Source organism: Carica papaya, chromosome 5, assembly GCF_054855325.1.
Source record: "Carica papaya isolate Zhongbai chromosome 5, ASM5485532v1, whole genome shotgun sequence".
Taxonomy (NCBI): domain Eukaryota; kingdom Viridiplantae; phylum Streptophyta; class Magnoliopsida; order Brassicales; family Caricaceae; genus Carica; species Carica papaya.
The window spans coordinates 29,875,981-29,898,093 of NC_142313.1; the positions used below are offsets into that span (position 1 = coordinate 29,875,981).

The 22,113-nt window shown below is 46.3% G+C and overlaps 7 non-coding genes and 36 pseudogenes across 7 annotated transcripts; 6 read left to right on the forward strand and 37 right to left on the reverse strand.

Annotated features, from left to right (window-relative positions):
- Positions 1-33: 33 nt before the first annotated feature.
- On the reverse strand, positions 34-152 carry LOC148261723 (5S ribosomal RNA). The gene has a single exon (XR_015820046.1). It is a non-coding gene; the product is annotated as a 5S ribosomal RNA (ribosomal RNA).
- Positions 153-361: 209 nt separating this feature from the next.
- LOC148261724 (5S ribosomal RNA) lies at positions 362-480 on the reverse strand (annotated as a pseudogene).
- A 203-nt stretch (positions 481-683) lies between these two features.
- On the reverse strand, positions 684-802 carry LOC148261725 (5S ribosomal RNA; annotated as a pseudogene).
- A 207-nt stretch (positions 803-1,009) lies between these two features.
- LOC148261726 (5S ribosomal RNA) lies at positions 1,010-1,128 on the reverse strand (annotated as a pseudogene).
- A 204-nt stretch (positions 1,129-1,332) lies between these two features.
- Positions 1,333-1,451, reverse strand: LOC148261727 (5S ribosomal RNA; annotated as a pseudogene).
- Positions 1,452-2,010: 559 nt separating this feature from the next.
- LOC148261728 (5S ribosomal RNA) lies at positions 2,011-2,129 on the reverse strand (annotated as a pseudogene).
- Positions 2,130-2,334: 205 nt separating this feature from the next.
- LOC148261729 (5S ribosomal RNA) lies at positions 2,335-2,453 on the reverse strand (annotated as a pseudogene).
- A 201-nt stretch (positions 2,454-2,654) lies between these two features.
- LOC148261730 (5S ribosomal RNA) lies at positions 2,655-2,772 on the reverse strand (annotated as a pseudogene).
- Positions 2,773-3,332: 560 nt separating this feature from the next.
- LOC148261731 (5S ribosomal RNA) lies at positions 3,333-3,451 on the reverse strand (annotated as a pseudogene).
- A 207-nt stretch (positions 3,452-3,658) lies between these two features.
- Positions 3,659-3,777, reverse strand: LOC148261732 (5S ribosomal RNA; annotated as a pseudogene).
- Positions 3,778-4,339: 562 nt separating this feature from the next.
- Positions 4,340-4,458, reverse strand: LOC148261733 (5S ribosomal RNA; annotated as a pseudogene).
- A 209-nt stretch (positions 4,459-4,667) lies between these two features.
- Positions 4,668-4,786, reverse strand: LOC148261734 (5S ribosomal RNA; annotated as a pseudogene).
- A 563-nt stretch (positions 4,787-5,349) lies between these two features.
- On the reverse strand, positions 5,350-5,468 carry LOC148261735 (5S ribosomal RNA). Its single transcript, XR_015821219.1, has one exon. It is a non-coding gene; the product is annotated as a 5S ribosomal RNA (ribosomal RNA).
- A 209-nt stretch (positions 5,469-5,677) lies between these two features.
- LOC148261736 (5S ribosomal RNA) lies at positions 5,678-5,796 on the reverse strand (annotated as a pseudogene).
- A 563-nt stretch (positions 5,797-6,359) lies between these two features.
- On the reverse strand, positions 6,360-6,478 carry LOC148261737 (5S ribosomal RNA; annotated as a pseudogene).
- A 559-nt stretch (positions 6,479-7,037) lies between these two features.
- On the reverse strand, positions 7,038-7,156 carry LOC148261738 (5S ribosomal RNA). The gene has a single exon (XR_015819685.1). It is a non-coding gene; the product is annotated as a 5S ribosomal RNA (ribosomal RNA).
- Positions 7,157-7,370: 214 nt separating this feature from the next.
- On the reverse strand, positions 7,371-7,489 carry LOC148261739 (5S ribosomal RNA; annotated as a pseudogene).
- A 205-nt stretch (positions 7,490-7,694) lies between these two features.
- Positions 7,695-7,813, reverse strand: LOC148261740 (5S ribosomal RNA; annotated as a pseudogene).
- A 533-nt stretch (positions 7,814-8,346) lies between these two features.
- LOC148261741 (5S ribosomal RNA) lies at positions 8,347-8,465 on the reverse strand (annotated as a pseudogene).
- A 559-nt stretch (positions 8,466-9,024) lies between these two features.
- On the reverse strand, positions 9,025-9,143 carry LOC148261742 (5S ribosomal RNA). Its single transcript, XR_015819686.1, has one exon. It is a non-coding gene; the product is annotated as a 5S ribosomal RNA (ribosomal RNA).
- A 214-nt stretch (positions 9,144-9,357) lies between these two features.
- LOC148261743 (5S ribosomal RNA) lies at positions 9,358-9,476 on the reverse strand (annotated as a pseudogene).
- Positions 9,477-9,681: 205 nt separating this feature from the next.
- Positions 9,682-9,800, reverse strand: LOC148261744 (5S ribosomal RNA; annotated as a pseudogene).
- A 533-nt stretch (positions 9,801-10,333) lies between these two features.
- LOC148261745 (5S ribosomal RNA) lies at positions 10,334-10,452 on the reverse strand (annotated as a pseudogene).
- Positions 10,453-11,370: 918 nt separating this feature from the next.
- LOC148261746 (5S ribosomal RNA) lies at positions 11,371-11,489 on the reverse strand (annotated as a pseudogene).
- A 209-nt stretch (positions 11,490-11,698) lies between these two features.
- LOC148261747 (5S ribosomal RNA) lies at positions 11,699-11,817 on the reverse strand (annotated as a pseudogene).
- A 203-nt stretch (positions 11,818-12,020) lies between these two features.
- Positions 12,021-12,139, reverse strand: LOC148261748 (5S ribosomal RNA; annotated as a pseudogene).
- Positions 12,140-12,344: 205 nt separating this feature from the next.
- Positions 12,345-12,463, reverse strand: LOC148261749 (5S ribosomal RNA; annotated as a pseudogene).
- Positions 12,464-12,668: 205 nt separating this feature from the next.
- On the reverse strand, positions 12,669-12,787 carry LOC148261750 (5S ribosomal RNA; annotated as a pseudogene).
- Positions 12,788-12,991: 204 nt separating this feature from the next.
- On the reverse strand, positions 12,992-13,110 carry LOC148261751 (5S ribosomal RNA; annotated as a pseudogene).
- Positions 13,111-13,673: 563 nt separating this feature from the next.
- On the reverse strand, positions 13,674-13,792 carry LOC148261752 (5S ribosomal RNA; annotated as a pseudogene).
- An 882-nt stretch (positions 13,793-14,674) lies between these two features.
- LOC148261753 (5S ribosomal RNA) lies at positions 14,675-14,793 on the reverse strand. The gene has a single exon (XR_015820076.1). It is a non-coding gene; the product is annotated as a 5S ribosomal RNA (ribosomal RNA).
- Positions 14,794-15,000: 207 nt separating this feature from the next.
- Positions 15,001-15,119, reverse strand: LOC148261754 (5S ribosomal RNA; annotated as a pseudogene).
- Positions 15,120-15,685: 566 nt separating this feature from the next.
- On the reverse strand, positions 15,686-15,804 carry LOC148261755 (5S ribosomal RNA; annotated as a pseudogene).
- Positions 15,805-16,661: 857 nt separating this feature from the next.
- Positions 16,662-16,780, reverse strand: LOC148261756 (5S ribosomal RNA; annotated as a pseudogene).
- Positions 16,781-17,663: 883 nt separating this feature from the next.
- On the reverse strand, positions 17,664-17,782 carry LOC148261757 (5S ribosomal RNA; annotated as a pseudogene).
- A 204-nt stretch (positions 17,783-17,986) lies between these two features.
- Positions 17,987-18,105, reverse strand: LOC148261758 (5S ribosomal RNA; annotated as a pseudogene).
- A 559-nt stretch (positions 18,106-18,664) lies between these two features.
- On the reverse strand, positions 18,665-18,783 carry LOC148261759 (5S ribosomal RNA; annotated as a pseudogene).
- A 10-nt stretch (positions 18,784-18,793) lies between these two features.
- Positions 18,794-18,912, forward strand: LOC148261760 (5S ribosomal RNA). Its single transcript, XR_015821091.1, has one exon. It is a non-coding gene; the product is annotated as a 5S ribosomal RNA (ribosomal RNA).
- Positions 18,913-19,473: 561 nt separating this feature from the next.
- LOC148261761 (5S ribosomal RNA) lies at positions 19,474-19,592 on the forward strand (annotated as a pseudogene).
- Positions 19,593-20,476: 884 nt separating this feature from the next.
- Positions 20,477-20,595, forward strand: LOC148261762 (5S ribosomal RNA; annotated as a pseudogene).
- A 377-nt stretch (positions 20,596-20,972) lies between these two features.
- Positions 20,973-21,091, forward strand: LOC148261763 (5S ribosomal RNA; annotated as a pseudogene).
- A 205-nt stretch (positions 21,092-21,296) lies between these two features.
- On the forward strand, positions 21,297-21,415 carry LOC148261764 (5S ribosomal RNA). The gene has a single exon (XR_015819578.1). It is a non-coding gene; the product is annotated as a 5S ribosomal RNA (ribosomal RNA).
- Positions 21,416-21,973: 558 nt separating this feature from the next.
- Positions 21,974-22,091, forward strand: LOC148261765 (5S ribosomal RNA; annotated as a pseudogene).
- The last annotated feature ends 22 nt before the right edge of the window (positions 22,092-22,113 follow it).

The window sequence follows — 22,113 nt, forward strand, 5'->3', positions numbered from 1 at the left end:
GCGTAACGTCGAACGACCCGTCTGAAAAAAAAATTAGTGCGACACGAGGACTTCCCAAGAGGTCACCCATCCGAGTACTACTCTCGCCCAAGCACACTTAACTGCGGAGTTCTGATGGGATCCGGTGCATTAGTGCTGGTATGATCGCAGCTGTTTAATTTTGCGCTGCAAATACATAAACTCCTTCTCCTTTCTTCCCCCTCCCGTTATTTGTTTCATTGTGCGTGCACACTGCACCTCTCGTTCTCGTCCAAATATCAAGTAAAATGCCACGACACTGTGACTCACATTTGCGAATAAATCTGCGAACCATAATTAAAGTCGCTTATAACGTCGAACGGCACATCTGAAAAAAAGAAAATGGGTGCGACACGAGAACTTCCCACGAGGTAACCCATCATTGTACTACTTCCGCCAAAGCACACTTAACTGCGGAGTTCTGATGGGATCCGGTGAATTTGTGCTGGTATGATCGTACCTGTTTATTTCCGCGCTGCAAATACATACACTCCTTCTTCCCTCCCCCCTCCCATCATTTGTTTCCTTGTGCGTTCACACTGTACCTCTCCTTCTCGTTCTAATATCGATTAAAATGCCCCTGATTCTTGACTCACATTTACGTATAAACTAGCGGACCATAATTCCAGTCGCGCGTAACGTCGAACGACTCATCTGAAAAAAAATTGTTGCGATACGAGGACTTCCCAAGAGGTCACCCATCCGAGTACTACCCTCGCCCAGGCACACTTAACTGCGGAGTTCTGATGGGATCCGGTGCATTAGTGCTGGTATGATCGAACCTGTTTAATTTCGCGCTGCAAATACATAAATTCCTTCTCCTTTCTTCCCCCTCCCGTCATTTGTTTCTGTGTGCGTGCGTACTGCACCTCTCGTTCTCGTTCAAATATCAAGTAAAATGCCACGGCGCCATGACTCACATTTGCGAATAAATCTGCGGACCATAATTAAAGTCGTGCGTAACGTCGAACTGCAAATCTGAAAAAAAAAATGGGTGCAACACGAGAACTTCCCAGGAGGTAAACCATCATTGTACTACTTTCGGCAAAGCACACTTAACTGCGGAGTTCTGATGGGATCCGGTGCATTTGTGCTGGTGTGACCGCACTTGTTTAATTTCGTACTAAAAAAACATACACTCCTTCTTCCCTCCCCCCCTCCCATCATTTGTTTCCTTGTGCGTTCACACTGCACCTCTCCTTCTCGTTCTAATATCGATTAAAATGCCCCTGATTCTTGACTCACATTTGCGTATAAACCAGCAGACCATAGTTCCAGTCTCGCGTAACGTCGAACGACCCGTCTGAAAAAAAATTGGTGCGACACGAGGACTTCCCAGGTGGTCACCAATCCGAGTACTACTCTCGCCCAAGCACATGTACCTGCAGAGTTCTGATGAGATCCAGTGCATTAGTGCTGGTATGATCGCACCCGTTTAATTCTGCGCTGCAAATATATAAACTCCTTCTCCTTTCTTCCCCCTCCCGTCATTTGTTTCCTTGTGCGTGTGCACTGCACCTCCCGTGCTCGTTCTAATATCAAGTAAAATACCACGGCGCCGTGACTCACATTTGCGAATAAACCTGAGGACCATAATTCAAGTCGCGCGTAACGTCGAAAGAATCATCTACAAAAAAATGGGTGCAACACGAGGACTTCACAAGAAAATGAGTGAAATATAAGGACTTCGCAGGAGGTAACCCATGCTAGTACTACTCTCGCCCAAGCACCCTTACCTACGGAGTTCTGATAGAATCCGTTGCATTAGTACTGGTATCATCGCACCTGTTTCATTTCGTGCTGAAAATACATACACTCCTTCTCCTTCCCTTCCCTTCCCATCAATTGTTTCCTTGTGCGTTCACACTGCACCTCTCCTTCTCGTTCTAATATCAATTAAAATGCCCCTGCTTCTCGACTCACATTTGCGTATAAACTAGCGGAACCTAGTTCCAGTCGTGCGTAACGTCGAACGACTCGTCTGAAAAAAAATTGGTGCGACACGAGGACTTTGCAGGAGGTCACCCATCCGAGTACTACTCTCGCCCAAGCACACTTAACTGCGGAGTTTTGATGGGATCCGGTGCATTAGTGTTGGTATGATCGCAACCGTTTAATTTCGCGCTGCAAATACATAAACTCCTTCTCCTTTCTTCCCCCTCCTGTCATTTGTTTCCTTGTGCGTGCGAACTGCACCTACCGTGCTCGTTCTAATATCAAGTAAAATGCTACGGTGTCGTGACTCACATTTGCGAATAAACCTGAGTACCATAATTCAAGTCGCGCGTATCGTCGAAAGAATTATCTGCAAAAAAATGGGTGAAATATAAGGACTTCCCAAGAGGTCACCCATCCGAGTACTACTTTCGCCCAAGCACACTTAACTGCAGAGTTCTAATGGGATCCGGTGCATTTGTGCTGGTGTGACAGCACCTGTTTAATTTTGTGCTGAAAATACATACACTCCTTCCCTTCCCCCCTCCCATCAGTTGTTTCCTTGTGCGTTCACACTGCACCTCTCTTTCTCGTTCTAATATCGATTAAAATGCCCCTGATTCTTGACTCACATTTGCATATAAACCAGCGGACTATAGTTCCAGTCGCGCGTAACGTAGAACGACCCATCTGAAAAAAAATTGTTGCGATACGAGGACTTCCCAAAAGGTCACCCATCCGAGTACTACTCTCGCCAAAGCACACTTAACTGCAGAGTTCTGATGGGATCCAGTGCATTAGTGCTGGTATGATGCCACTTGTTTAATTTTGCGCTTCAAATACATACACTCCTTCTCTTTTCTTCCTCATTCCGTCATTTGTTTCCTTGTGCATGCGCATTGCACCTCCCGTACTCGTTCTAATATCAAGTAAAATGCCACGGCGCCATGACTCAAATTTGCAAATAAATTTGCGGACCATAAATCAAGTCGCGCGTAACGTCGAAAGAATCATCTGCAAAAAGATGGGTGCAACTCGAGGACCTCCCAAAAAAATGGGTGAAATATAAGGACTTCGCAGGAGGTCACCCATCCGAGTACTTTGCTCGCCCAAGCACCCTTAACTGCGGAGTTCTGATAGAATCCGTTGCATTAATGCTAGTATGATCCCTCATGTTTCATTCTACACTGCAAATACATACACTCTTTCTCCTTCCATCCCCACTCCGTCATTTGTTTCCTTGTGCGTGCACTCTGCATCTCTCTTTCTTGTTCTAATATCAAGTAATATGCCCCGGCACTGTGACTCACCTTTGCAAATGAACCAGCGGTTCATAATTCCATTTGCGCGTAACGTCGAACAACCTATCCGAAAAAAAATAGGTGCAACACGAGGGCTTCCCAAGTGGTCACCTATCCGAGAACTACTCTCGACCAAGCACACTTAACTGCGGAGTTCTGACAGGACCTGGAGCTTTAGTGCTGGTATGATCGCACCAATTTAATTTTCCGCTGCAAATACATACACTTCTTCTCCTTTCTTCCCCCTCCCGTCATTTGTTTCCTTGTGCGTTCACACTTCACCTCTCATTCTCGTTCTAATATTGATTAAAATGCCCTTGCTTCTTGACTCACATTTGCGTATACACCAGTGGACCCTAATTCTAGTCGCGCGTAACGTCGAACGACTCGTCTGAAAAAAAAAATTAGTGCGACACGAGGACTTCCCAGGAGGTCACCCATCCGAGTACTACTCTCGCCCAAGCACACTCAACTGCGGAGTTTTGATGGGATCCGGTGCATTAGTGCTGGTATAATCGCACCCTTTTAATTCTGCGCTGCAAATACATAAACTCCTTCTCCTTTCTTCCCCCTCCCGTCATTTGTTTCCTTGTGCGTGCGCACTGCACCTCCCGTGCTCGTTCTAATATCAAGTAAAATGCTACGGTGCCGTGACTCACATTTGCGAATAAACCTGAGGACCATAATTCAAGTCGCGCGTATCGTCGAAAGAATCATCTGCAAAAAAATGGGTGCAACACGAGGACTTCCTAAGAAAATTGGTGAAATATAAGGACTTCGCAGGAGGTCACCCATCCTAGTGCTACTCTCGCCCAAGCACCCTTAACTTGCGGAGTTCTGACAGAATCCGTTGTATTGGTGCTGGTATGATTGCTCATATTTCATTCTACGCTGCAAATACATACACTTTTTCTCCCTCCATCCACCCTCCCGTCATTTGTTTCCTTGTGCGTGCACTCGGCATCTCTCCTTCTCGTTCTAATATCGATTAAAATGCCCCTGCTTCTTGACTCACATTTGCGTGTAAACCAGTGGACCCTAGTTCCAGTCGCGCGTAACGTCGAACGACCCGTCTGAAAAAAAAATTAGTGCGACACGAGGACTTCCGAGGAGGTCACCCATCCGAGTACTACTCTCGCCCAAGCACACTTAACTGCGGAGTTCTGATGGGATCAGGTGCATTAGTGCTGGTATGATCGCACCTGTTTAATTTCGCGCTGCAAATACATAAATTCCTTCTCCTTTCTTCCCCCTCCCGTCATTTGTTTCTAAGTGCGTGCGCACTGCACCTCTCGTTCTCGTTCAAATATCAAGTACAATGCCATGGCGCCGTGACTCACATTTGCAAATAAATCTGCGGACCATAATTAAAGTCGCCCGTAACGTCGAACGACACATCTGAAAAAAAAAAAATGGGTGCAACACGAGAACTTCCCACGAGGTAACCCATCATTGTACTACTTTCACCAAAGCACACTTAACTGCGGAGTTCTGATGGGATCCGGTGCATTTGTGCTGGTATGATCGCACCTGTTTAATTTTGCGCTGCAAATACATAAACTCATTCCCCTTTCTTCCCCCTCCCGTCATTTGTTTCCTTGTGCGTGCGCACTGTACCTCCCGTGCTCGTTCTAATATAAAGTAAAATGCTAAGGTGCCGTGACTCACATTTGCGAATAAACCTGAGGACCATAATTCAAGTCGCGCGTATCGTCGAAAGAATCATCTGCAAAAAAATGGGTGCAACACGAGGACTTCCTAAGAAAATTTGTGAAATATAAGGACTGCGCAGGAGGTCACACATCCTAGTGCTACTCTCGCCCAAGCACCCTTAACTTGCGGAGTTCTGATAGAATCCGTTGCATTGGTACTGGTATGATTGCTCACGTTTCATTCTGCGCTGCAAATACATACACTTTATCTCCCTCCATCCCCCCTCCCGTCATTTGTTTCCTTGTGCGTGAACTCTGCATCTCTCATTCTCGTTCTAATATCGATTAAAATGCCCATGCTTCTTGACTCACATTTGCGTATAAACCAGTGGACCCTAGTTCCAGTCGCGCATAACATCAAACGACCCGTCTGAAAAAAAAAATTAGTGCGACACGAGGACTTCCCAGGAGGTCACCCATCCGAGTACTACTCTCGCCCAAGCACAATTAACTGCGGAGTTCTGATGGGATCCGGTGCATTAGTGCTGGTATGATCGCACCTATTTAATTTCGCGCTGCAAATACATAAATTCCTTCTCCTTTCTTCCCCCTCCCGTCATTTGTTTCCAAGTGCGTGCACACTGCACCTCTCGTTCTCGTTCAAATATCAACTAAAATACCACGGAGTCGTGACTCACATTTGCGAATAAATTTGCGGACCATAATTAAAGTCGCGCGTAAGGTCGAACGACACATCTGAAAAAAAGAAAATGGGTGCAACACGAGAACTTCCCAGGAGGTAACCCATCATTGTACTACTTTCGCCAAAGCACACTTAACTGCGGAGTTCTGATGGGATCCGGTGCATTTGTGCTGGTGTGATCGCACCTGTTTAATTCCGTGCTGCAAATACATAAACTCCTTCTCCTTTCTTCCCCCTCCCATCATTTGTTTCCTTGTGCGTGCGCACTGCACCTCCCGTGCTCGTTCTAATATCAAGTAAAATGCTACGGTGCCGTGACTCACATTTGCGAATAAACCTAAGGACCATAATTCAAGTCGCGCGTATCATCGAAAGAATCATCTGCAAAAAAATGTGTGCAACACGAGGACTTCCTAAGAAAATGGGTGAAATATAAGGACTTCGCAAGAGGTCACCCATCCTAGTGCTTCTCTCGCCCAAGCACCCTTAACTTGCGGAGTTCTGATAGAATCCGTTGCATTGGTGCTGGTATGATTGCTCATGTTTCATTCTGTGCTGCAAATACATACACTTTTTCTCCCTCCATCCCCCCTTCCGTCATTTGTTTCCTTGTGCGTGCACTCTGCATCTCTCCTTCTCGTTCTAATATCGATTAAAATGCCCCTGCTTATTGACTCACATTTGCGTATAAACCAGTGGACCTTAGTTCCAGTCGCGCGTAACGTCGAACGACCCGTCTGAAAAAAAAAATTAGTGCGACACGAGGACTTCCGAGGAGGTCACCCATCCGAGTACTACTCTCGCCTAAGCACACTTAAATGCGGAGTTCTGATGGGATCCGATGCATTAGTGCTGGTATGATCGCAGCTGTTTAATTTTGCGTTGCAAATACATAAACTCATTCCCCTTTCTTCCCCCTCCCGTCATTTGTTTCCTTGCACGTGCGCACTGCACCTTCCGTTCTCGTTCTAATATCAAGTAAAATGCTACAGCGCCGTGACTCACATTTGCGAATAAACCTGAAGACCATAATTCAAGTCGCGCGTAACATCGAAAGAATCATTTGCAAAAAAATGGGTGCAACACGAGGACTTCACAAGAAAATGGTTGAAATATAAAGACTTCGCAGGATGTAACCCATGCTAGTACTACTCTCGCCCAAGCACCCTAACCTACGGAGTTCTGATAGAATCCGTTGCATTAGTGCTGGTATGATCACACCTGTTTCATTTCGTGCTGAAAATACATATACTCCTTATATTTCCCTCCCCCTCCCATCAATTGTTTCCTTGTGCGTTCACACTGCACCTCTCATTCTCGTTCTAATATCGATTAAAATGCCCCTGCTTCTTGACTCACATTTGCGTATAAACCAGCGGACCCTAGTTCCAGTCGCGCGTAACGTCGAACGACCCATTTGAAAAAAAATTGGTGCGACACGAGGACTTCTCAGGAGGTCACCCATCCGAGTACTACTCTCGCCCAAGCGCACTTAACTGCGGAGTTCTGATGGGATCCGGTGCATTAGTGCTGGTATGATCGCACCCGTTTAATTTCGCGCTGCGAATACATAAACTCCTTCTCATTTCTTCCCCCTCCCGTCATTTGTTTTCTTGTGCGTGCGCACTGCACCTCCCGTGCTCGTTCTAATATCAAGTAAAATGCTACGGTGCCGTGACTCACATTTGCGAATAAACGCGCGTAAGGTCGAAAGAATCATCTGCAAAAAAATGGGTGCAACACGAGGACTTCACAAGAAAATGGGTGAAATATAAGGACTTCGCAGGAGGTAACCCATGCTAGTACTAGTCTCACCCAAGCACCCTTACCTACGGAGTTCTGATAGAATCCGATGCATTAGTGCTGGTATGATCGCACCTGTTTCATTTCGTGCTGAAAATACATACACTCCTTCTCCTTCCCTCCCCCTCCCATCAATTGTTTCCTTGTGCGTTCACACTGCACCTCTCCTTCTCGTTCTAATATCGATTAAAATGCCCCTGCTTCTTGACTCACATTTGCGTAGAAACCAGCGGACCCCAGTTCCAGTCGAGCGTAACGTCGAACGACCCGTCTGGAAAAAAATTGGTGCGACACGAGGACTTCCCAGGAGGTCACCCATCCGAGAACTACTCTCGCCCAAACACACTTAACTGCGGAGTTCTGATGGTATCCGGTGTATTAGTGATAGTATGATCGCACCCGTTTAATTTCGCGCTGCAAATACATAAACTCCTTCTCCTTTCTTCCTCCTCCTGTCATTTGTTTCCTTGTGCGTGCGCACTACACCTACCGTGCTCGTTCTAATATCAAGTAAAATGCTACGGTGCTGTGACTCACATTTTCGAATAAATCTGAGGACCATAATTCAAGTCCCGCGTATCGTCGAAAGAATCATCTGCAAAAAAATGGGTGAAATATAAGGACTTCGCAGGAGGTCACCCATCCTAGTGCTACTCTCGCCCAAGCACCCTTAACTTGCGGAGTTCTGATAGAATCCGTTGCATTGGTGCTGGTATGATTGCTCATGTTTCATTCTGTGCTGCAAATACATACACTTTTTCTCCCTCCATCCCCCCTCCCGTCATTTGTTTCCTTGTGCGTGCACTCTGCATCTCTCCTTCTCGTTCTAATATCGATTAAAATGCCCCTGCTTATTGACTCACATTTGCGTATAAACCAGTGGACCTTAGTTCCAGTCGCGCGTAACGTCGAACGACCCGTCTGAAAAAAAAAATTAGTGCGACACGAGGACTTCCGAGGAGGTCACCCATCCGAGTACTACTCTCGCCTAAGCACACTTAAATGCGGAGTTCTGATGGGATCCGGTGCATTAGTGCTGGTATGATCGCAGCTGTTTAATTTTGCGTTGCAAATACATAAACTCATTCCCCTTTCTTCCCCCTCCCGTCATTTGTTTCCTTGCACGTGCGCACTGCACCTTCCGTTCTCGTTCTAATATCAAGTAAAATGCTACAGCGCCGTGACTCACATTTGCGAATAAACCTGAAGACCATAATTCAAGTCGCGCGTAACATCGAAAGAATCATTTGCAAAAAAATGGGTGCAACACGAGGACTTCACAAGAAAATGGTTGAAATATAAAGACTTCGCAGGATGTAACCCATGCTAGTACTACTCTCGCCCAAGCACCCTAACCTACGGAGTTCTGATAGAATCCGTTGCATTAGTGCTGGTATGATCACACCTGTTTCATTTCGTGCTGAAAATACATATACTCCTTATATTTCCCTCCCCCTCCCATCAATTGTTTCCTTGTGCGTTCACACTGCACCTCTCATTCTCGTTCTAATATCGATTAAAATGCCCCTGCTTCTTGACTCACATTTGCGTATAAACCAGCGGACCCTAGTTCCAGTCGCGCGTAACGTCGAACGACCCATTTGAAAAAAAATTGGTGCGACACGAGGACTTCTCAGGAGGTCACCCATCCGAGTACTACTCTCGCCCAAGCGCACTTAACTGCGGAGTTCTGATGGGATCCGGTGCATTAGTGCTGGTATGATCGCACCCGTTTAATTTCGCGCTGCGAATACATAAACTCCTTCTCATTTCTTCCCCCTCCCGTCATTTGTTTTCTTGTGCGTGCGCACTGCACCTCCCGTGCTCGTTCTAATATCAAGTAAAATGCTACGGTGCCGTGACTCACATTTGCGAATAAACGCGCGTAAGGTCGAAAGAATCATCTGCAAAAAAATGGGTGCAACACGAGGACTTCACAAGAAAATGGGTGAAATATAAGGACTTCGCAGGAGGTAACCCATGCTAGTACTAGTCTCACCCAAGCACCCTTACCTACGGAGTTCTGATAGAATCCGATGCATTAGTGCTGGTATGATCGCACCTGTTTCATTTCGTGCTGAAAATACATACACTCCTTCTCCTTCCCTCCCCCTCCCATCAATTGTTTCCTTGTGCGTTCACACTGCACCTCTCCTTCTCGTTCTAATATCGATTAAAATGCCCCTGCTTCTTGACTCACATTTGCGTAGAAACCAGCGGACCCCAGTTCCAGTCGAGCGTAACGTCGAACGACCCGTCTGGAAAAAAATTGGTGCGACACGAGGACTTCCCAGGAGGTCACCCATCCGAGAACTACTCTCGCCCAAACACACTTAACTGCGGAGTTCTGATGGTATCCGGTGTATTAGTGATAGTATGATCGCACCCGTTTAATTTCGCGCTGCAAATACATAAACTCCTTCTCCTTTCTTCCTCCTCCTGTCATTTGTTTCCTTGTGCGTGCGCACTACACCTACCGTGCTCGTTCTAATATCAAGTAAAATGCTACGGTGCTGTGACTCACATTTTCGAATAAATCTGAGGACCATAATTCAAGTCCCGCGTATCGTCGAAAGAATCATCTGCAAAAAAATGGGTGAAATATAAGGACTTCGCAGGAGGTCACCCATCCTAGTGCTACTCTCGCCCAAGCACCCTTAACTTGCGGAGTTCTGATAGAATCCGTTGCATTGGTGCTGGTATGATTGCTCATGTTTCATTCTGCGCTGCAAATACAAACACTTTTTCTCCCTCCATCCCCCCTCCCGTCATTTGTTTCCTTGTGCGTGCACTCTGCATCTCTCATTCTCGTTCTAATATCAATTAAAATGCCCCTGCTTCTTGACTCACATTTGCGTATAAACTATTAGACCCTAGTTCCAGTCGCGCGTAACGTCGAACGACCCGTCTGAAAGAAAAAATTAGTGCGACACGAGAACTTCCCAAGAGGTCACCCATCCGAGTACTACTCTCGTCCAAGCACACTTAACTGCGGAGTTCTAATGGGATCCGTTGCATTAGTGCTGGTATGATGGCACCTGTTTAATTTTGCGCTGCAAATACATAAACAACTTCTCCTTTCTTCCCCCTCCCCTCATTTGTTTCCTTGTGCGTGCGCACTGCACCTTACGTTCTCATTCAAATATCAAGTAAAATGCCACAGCGCCGTGACTCACATTTGCGAATAAACCTGAGGACCATAATTCAAGTCGCGCGTAACGTCGAAAGAATCATTTGCAAAAAAATGGGTGCAACACGAGGACTTCCTAAGAAAATGGGTGAAATATAAGGACTTCGCAGGAGGTCACCCATCCTAGAGCTACTCTCGCCCAATCACCCTTAACTTGCAGAGTTACGATAGAATCCGTTGCATTGGTGCTGGTATGATTGCTCATGTTTCATTCTGCGCTGCAAATACATACACTTTTTCTCCCTCCATCCCCCCTCCCGTCAATTGTTTCCTTGTGCGTTCACACTGCACCTCTCCTTCTCGTTCTAATATCGATTAAAATGCCCCTACTTCTTGACTTACATTTGCGAATAAACCTGAGGACCATAATTCAATTCGCGCTTAACTTCGAAAAAATCATCTGCAAAAAAATGGGTGCAACACGAGGACTTTACAAGAAAATGGGTGAAATATAAGGACTTCGCAGGAGGTAACCCATGCTAGTACTACTCTCGCCCAAGCACCCTTACCTATGGAGTTCTGATAAAATCCGATGCATTAGTGTTGCTATGATCGCACCTGTTTCATTTCGTGCTGAAAATACATACACTCTTTCTCCTTCCCTCCCCCTCCCGTCATTTGTTTCCTTGTGCGTGCACTCTGCATCTCTCTTTCTCGTTCGAATATAGATTAAAATGCCCCTGCTTCTTGATTCACATTTGCGTATAAACCAGTGGACCCTAGTTGCAGTCGCGCATAACGTCGAACGACCGGTCTGAAAAAAAAAAATTAGTGCGACACGAGGACTTCCCAGGAGGTCACCCATCCGAGTATTACTCTCGCCCAAGCACACTTAATTACGGAGTTCTAATGGGATCCGGTGCATTAGTGCTAGTATGATCACACCTGTCTAATTTCGCGCTGCAAATACATAAACTCCTTCTCCTTTCTTCCCCCTCCCGTCATTTGTTTCCTTGTGCGTGCGCACTGCACCTCACGTTCTCGTTCAAATATCAAGTAAAATGCCACGGCACCGTGACTCACATTTGTGAATAAATCTGCGGACCATAATTAAAGTCGCGCGTAACGTCGAACGGCACATCTGAAAAAAAGAAGATGGGTGCAACACGAGAACTTCCCAGGAGGTAACCCATCATTGTACTACTTTCGCCAAAGCACACTTAACTGTGGAGTTCTGATGGGATCCGGTGCATTTGTGCTGGTGTGACCGCACCTGTTTATTTCGTGCTGAAAATACATACACTCCTTCTTCCCTACCCCCCTCCCATCATTTGTTTCCTTGTGCGTTCACACTGCACCTCTCCTTCTCGTTCTAATATCGATTAAAATGCCCCTGATTCTTGACTCACATTTGCGTATAAACCAGTGGACCATAGTTCCAGTCACGGGTAACGTCGAACGACCCCTCTGAAAAAAAATTGTTGCGATACAAGGACTTCCCAAGAGGTCACACATCCGAGTACTACACTCGCCCAAGCACACTTCACTGCGGAGTTCTGATGGGATCCGGTGCATTAGTGCTGGTATGATCGCACCTGTTTAATTTTGCGCTGCAAATACATAAATTCATTCCCCTTTCTTCCCCCTCCTGTCATTTGTTTCCTTGTGCGTGCGCACTGCACCTCCCGTTCTCGTTCTAATATCAAGTAAAATGCTACAGCGCCGTGACTCACATTTGCGAATAAACCTGAGGACCATAATTTAAGTCGCACGTAACGTTGAAAGAATCATCTGCAAAAAAATTGGTGCAACACGAGGACTTCCCAAGTGGTCACCCATCTGAGTACTACTCTCGCCCAAGCACACTTAACTGCGGAGTTATGATGGGATCTGTTGCATTAGTGCTGGTATGATCGCACCTGATTAATTTCGCGCTGCAAATACATAAACTCCTTCTCCTTTCTTCCCCCTCCCGTCATTTGTTTCCTTGTGGGTGCACTCTGTATCTCTCTTTCTCGTTCTAATATCAAGTAATATGCCCCGACACCGTGACTCACCTTTGCAAATGAACCAGCGGTTTATAATTCCATTCGCGGCTAACGTCGAACAACCCATCCGGAAAAAAATAGGTGCAACACGAGGGCTTCCCAAGTGGTCACCCATCCGAGTACTACTCTCGCCCAAGCACACCTAACTGCGGAGTTCTGATGGAATCCGAAGCTTTAGTGCTGGTATGATCGCACCTGTTTAATTTCGCATTGCAAATACATACACTCCTTCTCCTTTCTTCCCCCTCCCGTCATTTGTTTCCTTGTGCGTTCACACTTCACCTCTCATTCTCGTTCTAATATCGATTAAAATGCCACTGCTTCTTGACTCACATTTGCGTATAAACCAGCGGACCCTAGTTCCAGACGCGCATAACGTCGAACGACCCGTCTGAAAAAAATTGGTGCGACAAGAGGACTACCCAGGAGGTCACCCATCTGAGTACTAATCTCGCCCAAGCGCACTTCACTGCGGAGTTCTGATGGGATCCGGTGCATTAGTGCTGGTATGATCGCACCCGTTTAATTTTGCGCTGCAAATACATAAACTCATTCCCCTTTCTTCCCCCTCCCGTCATTTGTTTCCTTGTGCGTGCGCACTGCACCTCCCGTTCTCGTTCTAATATCAAGTAAAATGCTACAACGCCGTGACTCACATTTGCGAATAAACCTGAGGACCATAATTCAAGTCGCGCGTAACGTCGAAAGAATCATCTGCAAAAAAATAGGTGCAACACGAGGACTTCATAAGAAAATGGGTGAAATATAAGGACTTCGCAGGAGGTAACCCATGCTAGTACTACTCTCGCCCAAGCACCCTTACCTACGGAGTTCTGATAGAATCCGTTGCATTAGTGCTGGTATGATCGCACCTGTTTCATTTCGCGCTGTAAAAACATACACTCCTTCTCCTTTCTTCCCCCTCCTGTCATTTGTTTCCTTGTGCGTGCGCACTGCACCTCTCGTTCTCGTTCAAATATCATGTAAAATGCCACGGCGCCGTGACTCACATTTGCGAATAAATCTGTGGACCATAATTAAAGTCCCGCGTAACGTCGAACGACACATCTGAAGAAAAGAAAATGGGTGCAACACGAGAACTTCCCAAGAGGTAACCCATCATTGTACTACTTTCGCCAAAGCACACTTAACTTCGGAGTTCTGATGGTATCCGGTGCATTTGTGCTGGTGTGACCGCACCTGTTTAATTTGGTACTGAAAATACATACACTCCTTCTTTCCTCCCCCCTTCCCATCATTTGTTTCCGTTTGCATTCACACTGCACCTCTCCTTCTCGTTCTAATATCGATTAAAATGCCCCTGATTCTTGACTCACATTTGCGTATAAACTAGCGGACCATAGTTCCAGTCGCGCGTAACGTCGAACGACCCATCTGAAAAAAAATTGTTGTGATACGAGGACTTCCCAAGAGGTCACCCATCCGAGTACTATTCTCGCCCAAGGACACTTAACTGCAGAGTTCTGATGAGATCCAGTGCAGTAGTGCTGGTATGATGCCACTTGTTTAATTTTGCGCTTCAAATATATACACTCATTCTCTTTTCTTCTTCATCCCATCATTTGTTTCCTTGTGCGTGCGCACTGCACCTCCCGTACTCGTTCTAATATCAAGTAAAATGCCACGGCGCCGTGACCCACATTTGCGAATAAATCTGCGGACCATAAATCAAGTCGCGCGTAACGTCGAAAGAATCATCTGCAAAAAGATGGGTGCAAAACGAGGACCTTCCAAGAAAATGGGTGAAATATAAGGACTTCGCAGGAGGTCACCCATCCGAGTACTTTTCTCTCCCAAACACCCTTAACTGCCGAGTTCTGATAGAATCCGTTGCATTAGTGCTGGTATGATCCCTCATGTTTCATTCTGCACTGAAAATACATACACTCTTTCTCCTTCCATCCCCCTCCCGTCATTTGTTTCCTTGTGCGTGCACTCTGTATCTCTCTTTCTTGTTCTAATATCAAGTAATATGCCCCGGCACCGTGACTCACCTTTGCAAATGAACCAGCGGTTTATAATTTCATTCCCGCGTAACGTCGAACAACCCATCCGAAAAAAAATAGTTGCGACACGAGGGATTCCCAAGTGGTCACCCATCTGAGTACTACTCTCGCCCAAGCACACTTAACTGCAGAGTTCTGATGGGATCCGGAGCTTTAGTGCTGGTATGATCGCACCTGTTTAATTTCGCGCTACAAATACATACACTCCTTCTCCTTTCTTCCCCCACCCGTCATTTGTTTCCTTGTGCGTTCACACTTCACCTCTCATTCTCGTTCTAATATCGATTAAAATGCCCTTGCTTCATGACTCACATTTGCGTATAAACCAGTGGACCCTAGTTCCAGACGCGCGTAACGTCTAACAACCCGTCTGAAAAAAAAAATTAGTGCGACACGAGGACTTCACAGGAGGTCACCCATCTGAGTACTAATCTCGCCCAAGCACACTTAACTGCGGAGTTCTGATGGGATCAGGTGCATTAGTGCTGGTATGATCGCAGCTGTTTAATTTTGCGCTGCAAATACATAAACTCATTCCCCTTTCTTCCCCCTCCCGTCATTTGTTTCCTTGTACGTGCGCACTGCACCTCTCGTTCTCGTTCAAATATCAAGTAAAATACTATGGTGCCGTGACTCACATTTGCGAATAAATCTGCGGACCATAATTAAAGTCGCGCGTAACGTCGAACGGCACATCTGAAAAAATAAAGAAAATGGGTGCAACACGAGGACTTCGCAAGAAAATGGGTGAAATATAAGGACTTCGCAGGAGGTAACCCATGCTAGTACTACTCTCGCCCAAGCACCCTTACCTACGGAGTTCTGATAGAATCTGTTCCATTAGTGCTGGTATGATCGCACCTGTTTCATTTCGTGCTGAAAATACATACACTCCTTCTCCTTCCCTCCCCCTCCCATCAATTGTTTCCTTGTGCGTTCACACTGCACCTCGCTTTCTCGTTCTAATATCGATTAAAATGCCCCTGCTTCTTGACTCACATTTGCGTATAAACCAGCAGACCCCAGTTCCAGTCGCGCATAACGTCGAACGACCCGTCTGAAAAAAAATTGGTGCGACACGAGGACTTCCCACGAGGTCACCCATCCGAGTACTACTCTCGCCCAAGCACACTTAACTGCGGAGTTATGATGGGATCCGGTGAGTAAGTGGTGGTATGATCGCATCTGTTTAATTCCGCGCTGCAAATACATAAACTCCTTCTCCTTTCTTCCCCCTCCCGTCAATTGTTTCCTTGTGCGTGCGCACTGCACCTCCCGTGCTCGTTCTAATATAAAGTAAAATGCTACGGTGCCGTGACTCACATTTGCGAATAAACCTGAGGACCATAATTCAAGTCGCGCATATCGTCGAAAGAATCATATGCAAAAAAATGTGTGCAACACGAGGACTTCCTAAGAAAATGGGTGAAATATAAGGACTTCGCAGGAGGTAACCCATCCTAGTGCTACTCTCGCCCAAGCACCCTTAACTTGCGGAGTTCTGATAAAATCCGTTGCATTGGTGCTGGTATGATTGCTCATGTTTCATTCTGCGCTGCAAATACATACACTTTTTCTCCCTCCATCCCCCCTCCCGTCATTTGTTTCCTTGTGCGTGAACTCTACATCTCTCCCTCTCGTTCTAATATCGATTAAAATGCCCCTGCTTCTTGACTCACATTTGCGTATAAACCAGTGGACCCTAGTTCCAGTCGCGCGTAACGTCGAACGACCCGTCTGAAAAATAAAATAGTGCGTCACGAGGACTTCCCAAGCACACTTAACTGTGGAGTTCTAATGGGATCCGGTGCATTAGTGCTGGTATGATCGCACCTGTTTAATTTCGCACTGCAAATACATAAATTCCTTCTCCTTTCTTCCCCCTCCTGTCATTTGTTTCCTTGTGCGTGCGCACTGCACCTCTCGTTCTCGTTCAAATATCAAGTAAAATGCCACGGTGCCGTGACTTACATTTGCGAATAAATCTGCGGACCATAATTAATGTCGTGAGTAACGTCGAACGGCATATCTGAAAAAAAGAAAATGGGTGCAACACGAGAACTTCCCAGGAGGTAACCCATCATTGTACTACTTTCACCAAAGCACACTTAACTGCGGACTTCTGATGGGATCCGGTGCATTTGTGCTGGTGTGACCGCACCTGTTTAATTTTGTGCTGAAAATACATACACTCCTTCTTCCCTCCCCCCCTCCCATCATTTGTTTCCTTGTGCGTTCACACTGCACCTCTCCTTCTCGTTCTAACATCGATTAAAATGCCCCTAATTCTTGACTAACATTTGCGTATAAACCAGCGGACCATAGTTCCAGTCGCGCGTAATGTCGAACGATCCATCTGAAAAGAAATTTTTGCGATACGAGGACTTCCCAAGAGGTCACCCATCCGAGTACTACTCTCGCCCAAGCACACTTAACTGCAGGGTTCTGATGGGATCCAGTGCATTAGCGCTAGTATAATGCCACTTGTTCAATTTTGCGCTTCAAATACATACACTCCTTCTCTTTTCTTCCACATCCCGTCATTTGTTTCCTTGTGCGTGCGCACTGCACCTCCTGTACTCGTTCTACTATCAAGTAAAATGCCACGGCGCCGTGACTCACATTTGTGAATAAACCTGCGGACCATAAATCAAGTCGCAAGTAACGTCGAAAGAATCATCTGCAAAAAGATGGGTGCAACACGAGGACCTCCCAAGAAAATGGGTGAAATATAAGGACTTCGCAGGAGGTCACCGATCCGAGTTCTTTTCTCGCCCAAGCACCCTTTACTGCGGAATTCTGATAGAATCCGTTGCATTAGTGCTGGTAAGATCCCTCATGTTTCATTCTGCACTGCAAATACATACACTCTTTCTCCTTCCATTTTCCGTCCCGTCATTTGTTTCCTTGTGCGTGCGCACTGCATCTCTCGTTCTCGTTCAAATATCAAGTAAAATGCCACGGCGCCGTGACTCACCTTTGCAAATGAACCAGCGGTTTAGAATTCCATTCGCGCGTAACGTCGAACAACCCATCTGAAAAAAAATAGGTGCAACACGAGGGCTTCCCAGGTGGTCACCGATCCGAGTACTACTTTCGCCAAAGCACACTTAACTGAGGAGTTCTAATGGGATCCGGTGCTTTTGTGCTGGTGTGACCGCACCTGTTTAATTTCGTGCTGAAAATACATACACTCTTTCTTCCCTCCGCCCCTCCCATCATTTGTTTCTTTGTGCGTTCACACTGCATCTCTCCTTCTCGTTCTAATATCGATTAAAATGCCCCTGATTCTTGACTCACATTTGCGTATAAACCAGCGGACCCTAGTTCCAGTCGCGCGTAACGTCGAACGACCCGTTTGAAAAAAAATTGGTGCGACACGAGGACTTCCCAGGAGTTCACCCATCCGAGTACTACTCTCGCCCAAGCTCACATAACTGCGGAGTTCTGATTGGATAAGGTGCATTAGTGCTGGTATGATCGCACCTGTTTAATTCCGCGCTGCAAATACATAAACTCCTTCTCCTTTTTTCCCCCTCCCATCATTTGTTTCCTTGTGCGTGCGCACTGCACCTCCCGTGCTCGTTCTAATGTCAAGTAAAATGCTATGGTGCCGTGACTCACATTTGCGAATAAACCTGTGGACCATAATTCAAGTCGCGCGTATCGTCGAAAGAATCGTCTGCCAAAAAATGGGTGCAACACGAGGAGTTCAGAAGAAAATGGTTGAAATATAAGGACTTCGCAGGAGGTAACCCATGCTAGTACTACTCTCGCCCAAGCACCCTTACCTACGGAGTTTTGATAGAATCCGTTGCATTAGTGCTGGTATGATCGCACCTGTTTTATTTCGTGCTGAAAATACATACACTCCTTCTCATTCCCTCCCCCTCCCATCAATTGTTTCCTTGTGCGTTCACACTGCACTTCTCATTCTCTTTCTAACATCGATTAAAATGCCCCTGCTTCTTGACTCACATTTGCGTATAAACCAGTGGACCCTAGTTCAAGTCGCGTATAACGTCGAACGACCCGTCTGAAAAAAAATTGGTGCGACACGAAGACTTCCCAGGAGGTCACCAATCCGAGTACTACTCTCGCCAAAGCACACTTAACTGCGGAGTTCTGATGGGATCCGGTGCATTAGTGCTGGTATGATCGCACCCGTTTATTCGCAGGTGCGATCATACCAGCACTAATGCACCGGATCCCATCAGAACTCCGAAGTTAAGTGTGCTTGGGCGAGAGTAGTACTCAGATGGGTGACCTCCTGGGAAGTTCTCGTGTCGCACTAATTTTTTTTTTCAGACGGGTCGTTCGACGTTACGCGCGACTGGAACTAGGGTCCACTGGTTTATACGCAAATGTGAGTCAAGAAGTAGGGGCATTTTAATCGATATTAGAACGAGGAGAGATGCAGAGTGCACGCACAAGGAAACAAATGACGGGAGGGGGGGATGGAGGGAGAAAAAGTGTATGTATTTGCAGCACATAATGAAACATGAGCAATCATACTAGCACAAATGCAACGGATTCTATCAGAACTCCGCAAGTTAAGGGTGCTTGGGCGAGAGTAGCACTAGGATGGGTGACCTTTTGCGAAGTCCTTATATTTCACCCATTTTCTTAGGAAGTCCTCGTGTTGCACCCATTTTTTTGCAGATGATTCTTTCGACGATACGCGCGACTTGAATTATGGTCCTCAGGTTTATTCGCAAATGTGAGTCACGGCACCGTAACATTTTACTTTATATTAGAACGAGCACGGGAGGTGCAGTGCGCACGCACAAGGAAACAAATGACGGGAGGGGGAAGAAAGGAGAAGGAGTTTATGTATTTGCAGCACAGAATTAAACGGGTGTGATCATACCAGCAATAATGCACCGGATCCCGTCAGAACTCCGTTGTGAAGTGTGCTTGGGCGAGATTAGTACTCGGATGGGTGACCTCCTGGGATGTCCTCGTGTCGCACCAATTTTTTTTCAGACGGGTCGTTCGACGTTACGCACGTCTGGAACTAGGGTCCGCTGGTTTATACGCAAATGTGAGTCAAGAAGCAGGGGCATTTTAATCGATATTAGAACGAGAATGAGAGGGGAAGTGTGAACGCACAAGGAAACAAATTACGGGAGGGGGAAGAAAGGAGAAGGAGTGTATGTATTTGCAGCGTGAAATTAAACAGGTGCGATCATACCAGCACTAAAGCTCCTGATTCCATCAGAACTCCGCAGTTAAGTGTGCTTCGGAAAAAGTAATACTCGGATGGGTGACCACTTGGGAAGCCCTCGTGTTGCACCAATTTTTTTTCGGATGGGTTGTTCGACGTTACGCACGAATGGAATTATAAACCGCCGGTTCATTTGCAAAGGTGAGTCACGGTGCCGGGGCATATTACTTGATATTAGAATGAGAAGGAGAGATGCAGAGTGTATGCACAAGGAAACAAATGAAGGGAGGGGGGATGGAGGGAGAAAAAGTGTATGTATTTTCAGCAAGAAATGAAACAGGTGCGATCATACCAGCATTAATGCAACGGATTCTATCAGAACTCCGTAGGTAAGGGTGCTTGGGCGAGAGTAGTACTAGCATGGGTTACCTCCTGCGAAGTCCTTATATTTCACCCATTTTCTTAGAAAGTCCTCGTGTTGCACCCATTTTTTTGCAGATGATTCTTTCGACGATACGCGCGACTTGAATTATGGTCCTCAGGTTTATTCGCAAATGTGAGTCACGGCACCGTAGCATTTTACTTGATATTAGAACGAGCACGGGAGGTGCAGTGCGCACGCACAAGGAAACAAATGACGGGAGGGGGAAGAAAGAAGAAGGAATTTATGTATTTGCAGCGCAAAATTAAACGGGTGCTATCATACCAGCTCTAATGCACCGGATCCCATCAAAACTCCGCAGTTAACTGTGCTTGGGCGAGAGTAGTACTCGGATGGGTGACCTCCTGGGAAGTCCTCGTATCGCAACAATTTTTTTTCAGCACGAAATGAAACAGGTGCTATCATACCAGCACTAATGCAACGGATTCTATCAGAATTCCGTAGGTAAGGGTGCTTGGGCGAGAGTAGTACTAGCATGGGTTACCTCCTGCGAAGTCCTTATATTTCACCCATTTTCTTGTGAAGTTCTTGTGTTGCACCCATTTTTTTGCAGATGATTCTTTCGACGTTACGCGCGACTTGAATTATGGTCCTCAGGTTTATTCGCAAATGTGAGTCACGGCGCCGTGGCATTTTACTTGATATGTGAACGAGAACGGGAGGTGCAGTTCGCACGCACAAGGACACAAATGACGGGAGGGGGAAGAAAGGGGAATGAGTTTATGTATTTGCAGCGGAAAATTAACAGGTTCGATCATACCAGCACTATTGCACCGGATCCCATCAGAACTCTGTAGTTAAGTGTGCTTGGGCGAGATTAGTACTCAGATGGGTGACCTCCTGGGAAGTCCTCGTGTTGCACCAATTTTTTTTCAGACGGGTCGTTCGACGTTACGCGCGTCTGGAACTAGAGTCCGCTAGTTTATACGCAAATGTGAGTCAAGAAGTAGGGGCATTTTAATAGATATTATAACGAGAATGAGAGGTGAAGTGTGAACGCACAAGGAAACAAATGACGGGAGGGGGAAGAAAGGAGAAGGAGTGTATGTATTTACAGCGCGAAATTAAACAGGTGCGATCATACCAGCACTAAAGCCCCGGATCCCATCAGAACTCCGCAGTTAAGTGTGCTTGGGCGAGAGTAGTACTCGGATGGGTGACCACTTGGGAAGCCCTCGTGTTGTACCTATTTTTTTTCGGATGGGTTGTTCGACGTTACGCGCGAATGGTATAAACTGCTGGTTCATTTGCAGAGGTGACTCACGGTTCATTTGCATATTACTTGATATTAGAACGAGAAGGAGAGATGCATAGTGCACGCACAAGGAAATAAATGACGGGAGGGGGGATGGAGGGAGAAAAAGTGTATGTATTTGCAGCACAGAATGAAACATGAGCAATCATACCAGCACCAATGCAACAGATTCTATCAGAACTCCGTAAGTTAAGGGTGCTTGGGCGAGAGTAGCACTAGGATGGGTGACTCATGCGAAGTCTTTATATTTCACCCATTTTCTTGGGAGGTCCTCGTGTTGCACCCATCTTTTTGCAGATGATTCTTTCGACGTTACGCGCGACTTGATTTATGGTCCGCAGGTTTATTCGCAAATGTGAGTCACGGCGCCGTGGCATTTTACTTGATATTAGAACAAGTACGGGAGGTGCAGTGCGCACGCACAAGGAAACAAATGACGGGAGGAGGAAGAAAAGAGAAGGAGTGTATGTATTTGAAGCGCAAAATTAAACAAGTGGCATCATACCAGCACTTATGCACTGGATCCCATCAGAACTCTGCAGTTAAGGGTGCTTGGGCGAGAGTAGTACTCGGATGGGTGACCTCTTGGGAAGTCCTCGTATCGCAATAATTTTTTTTCAGATGGGTCGTTC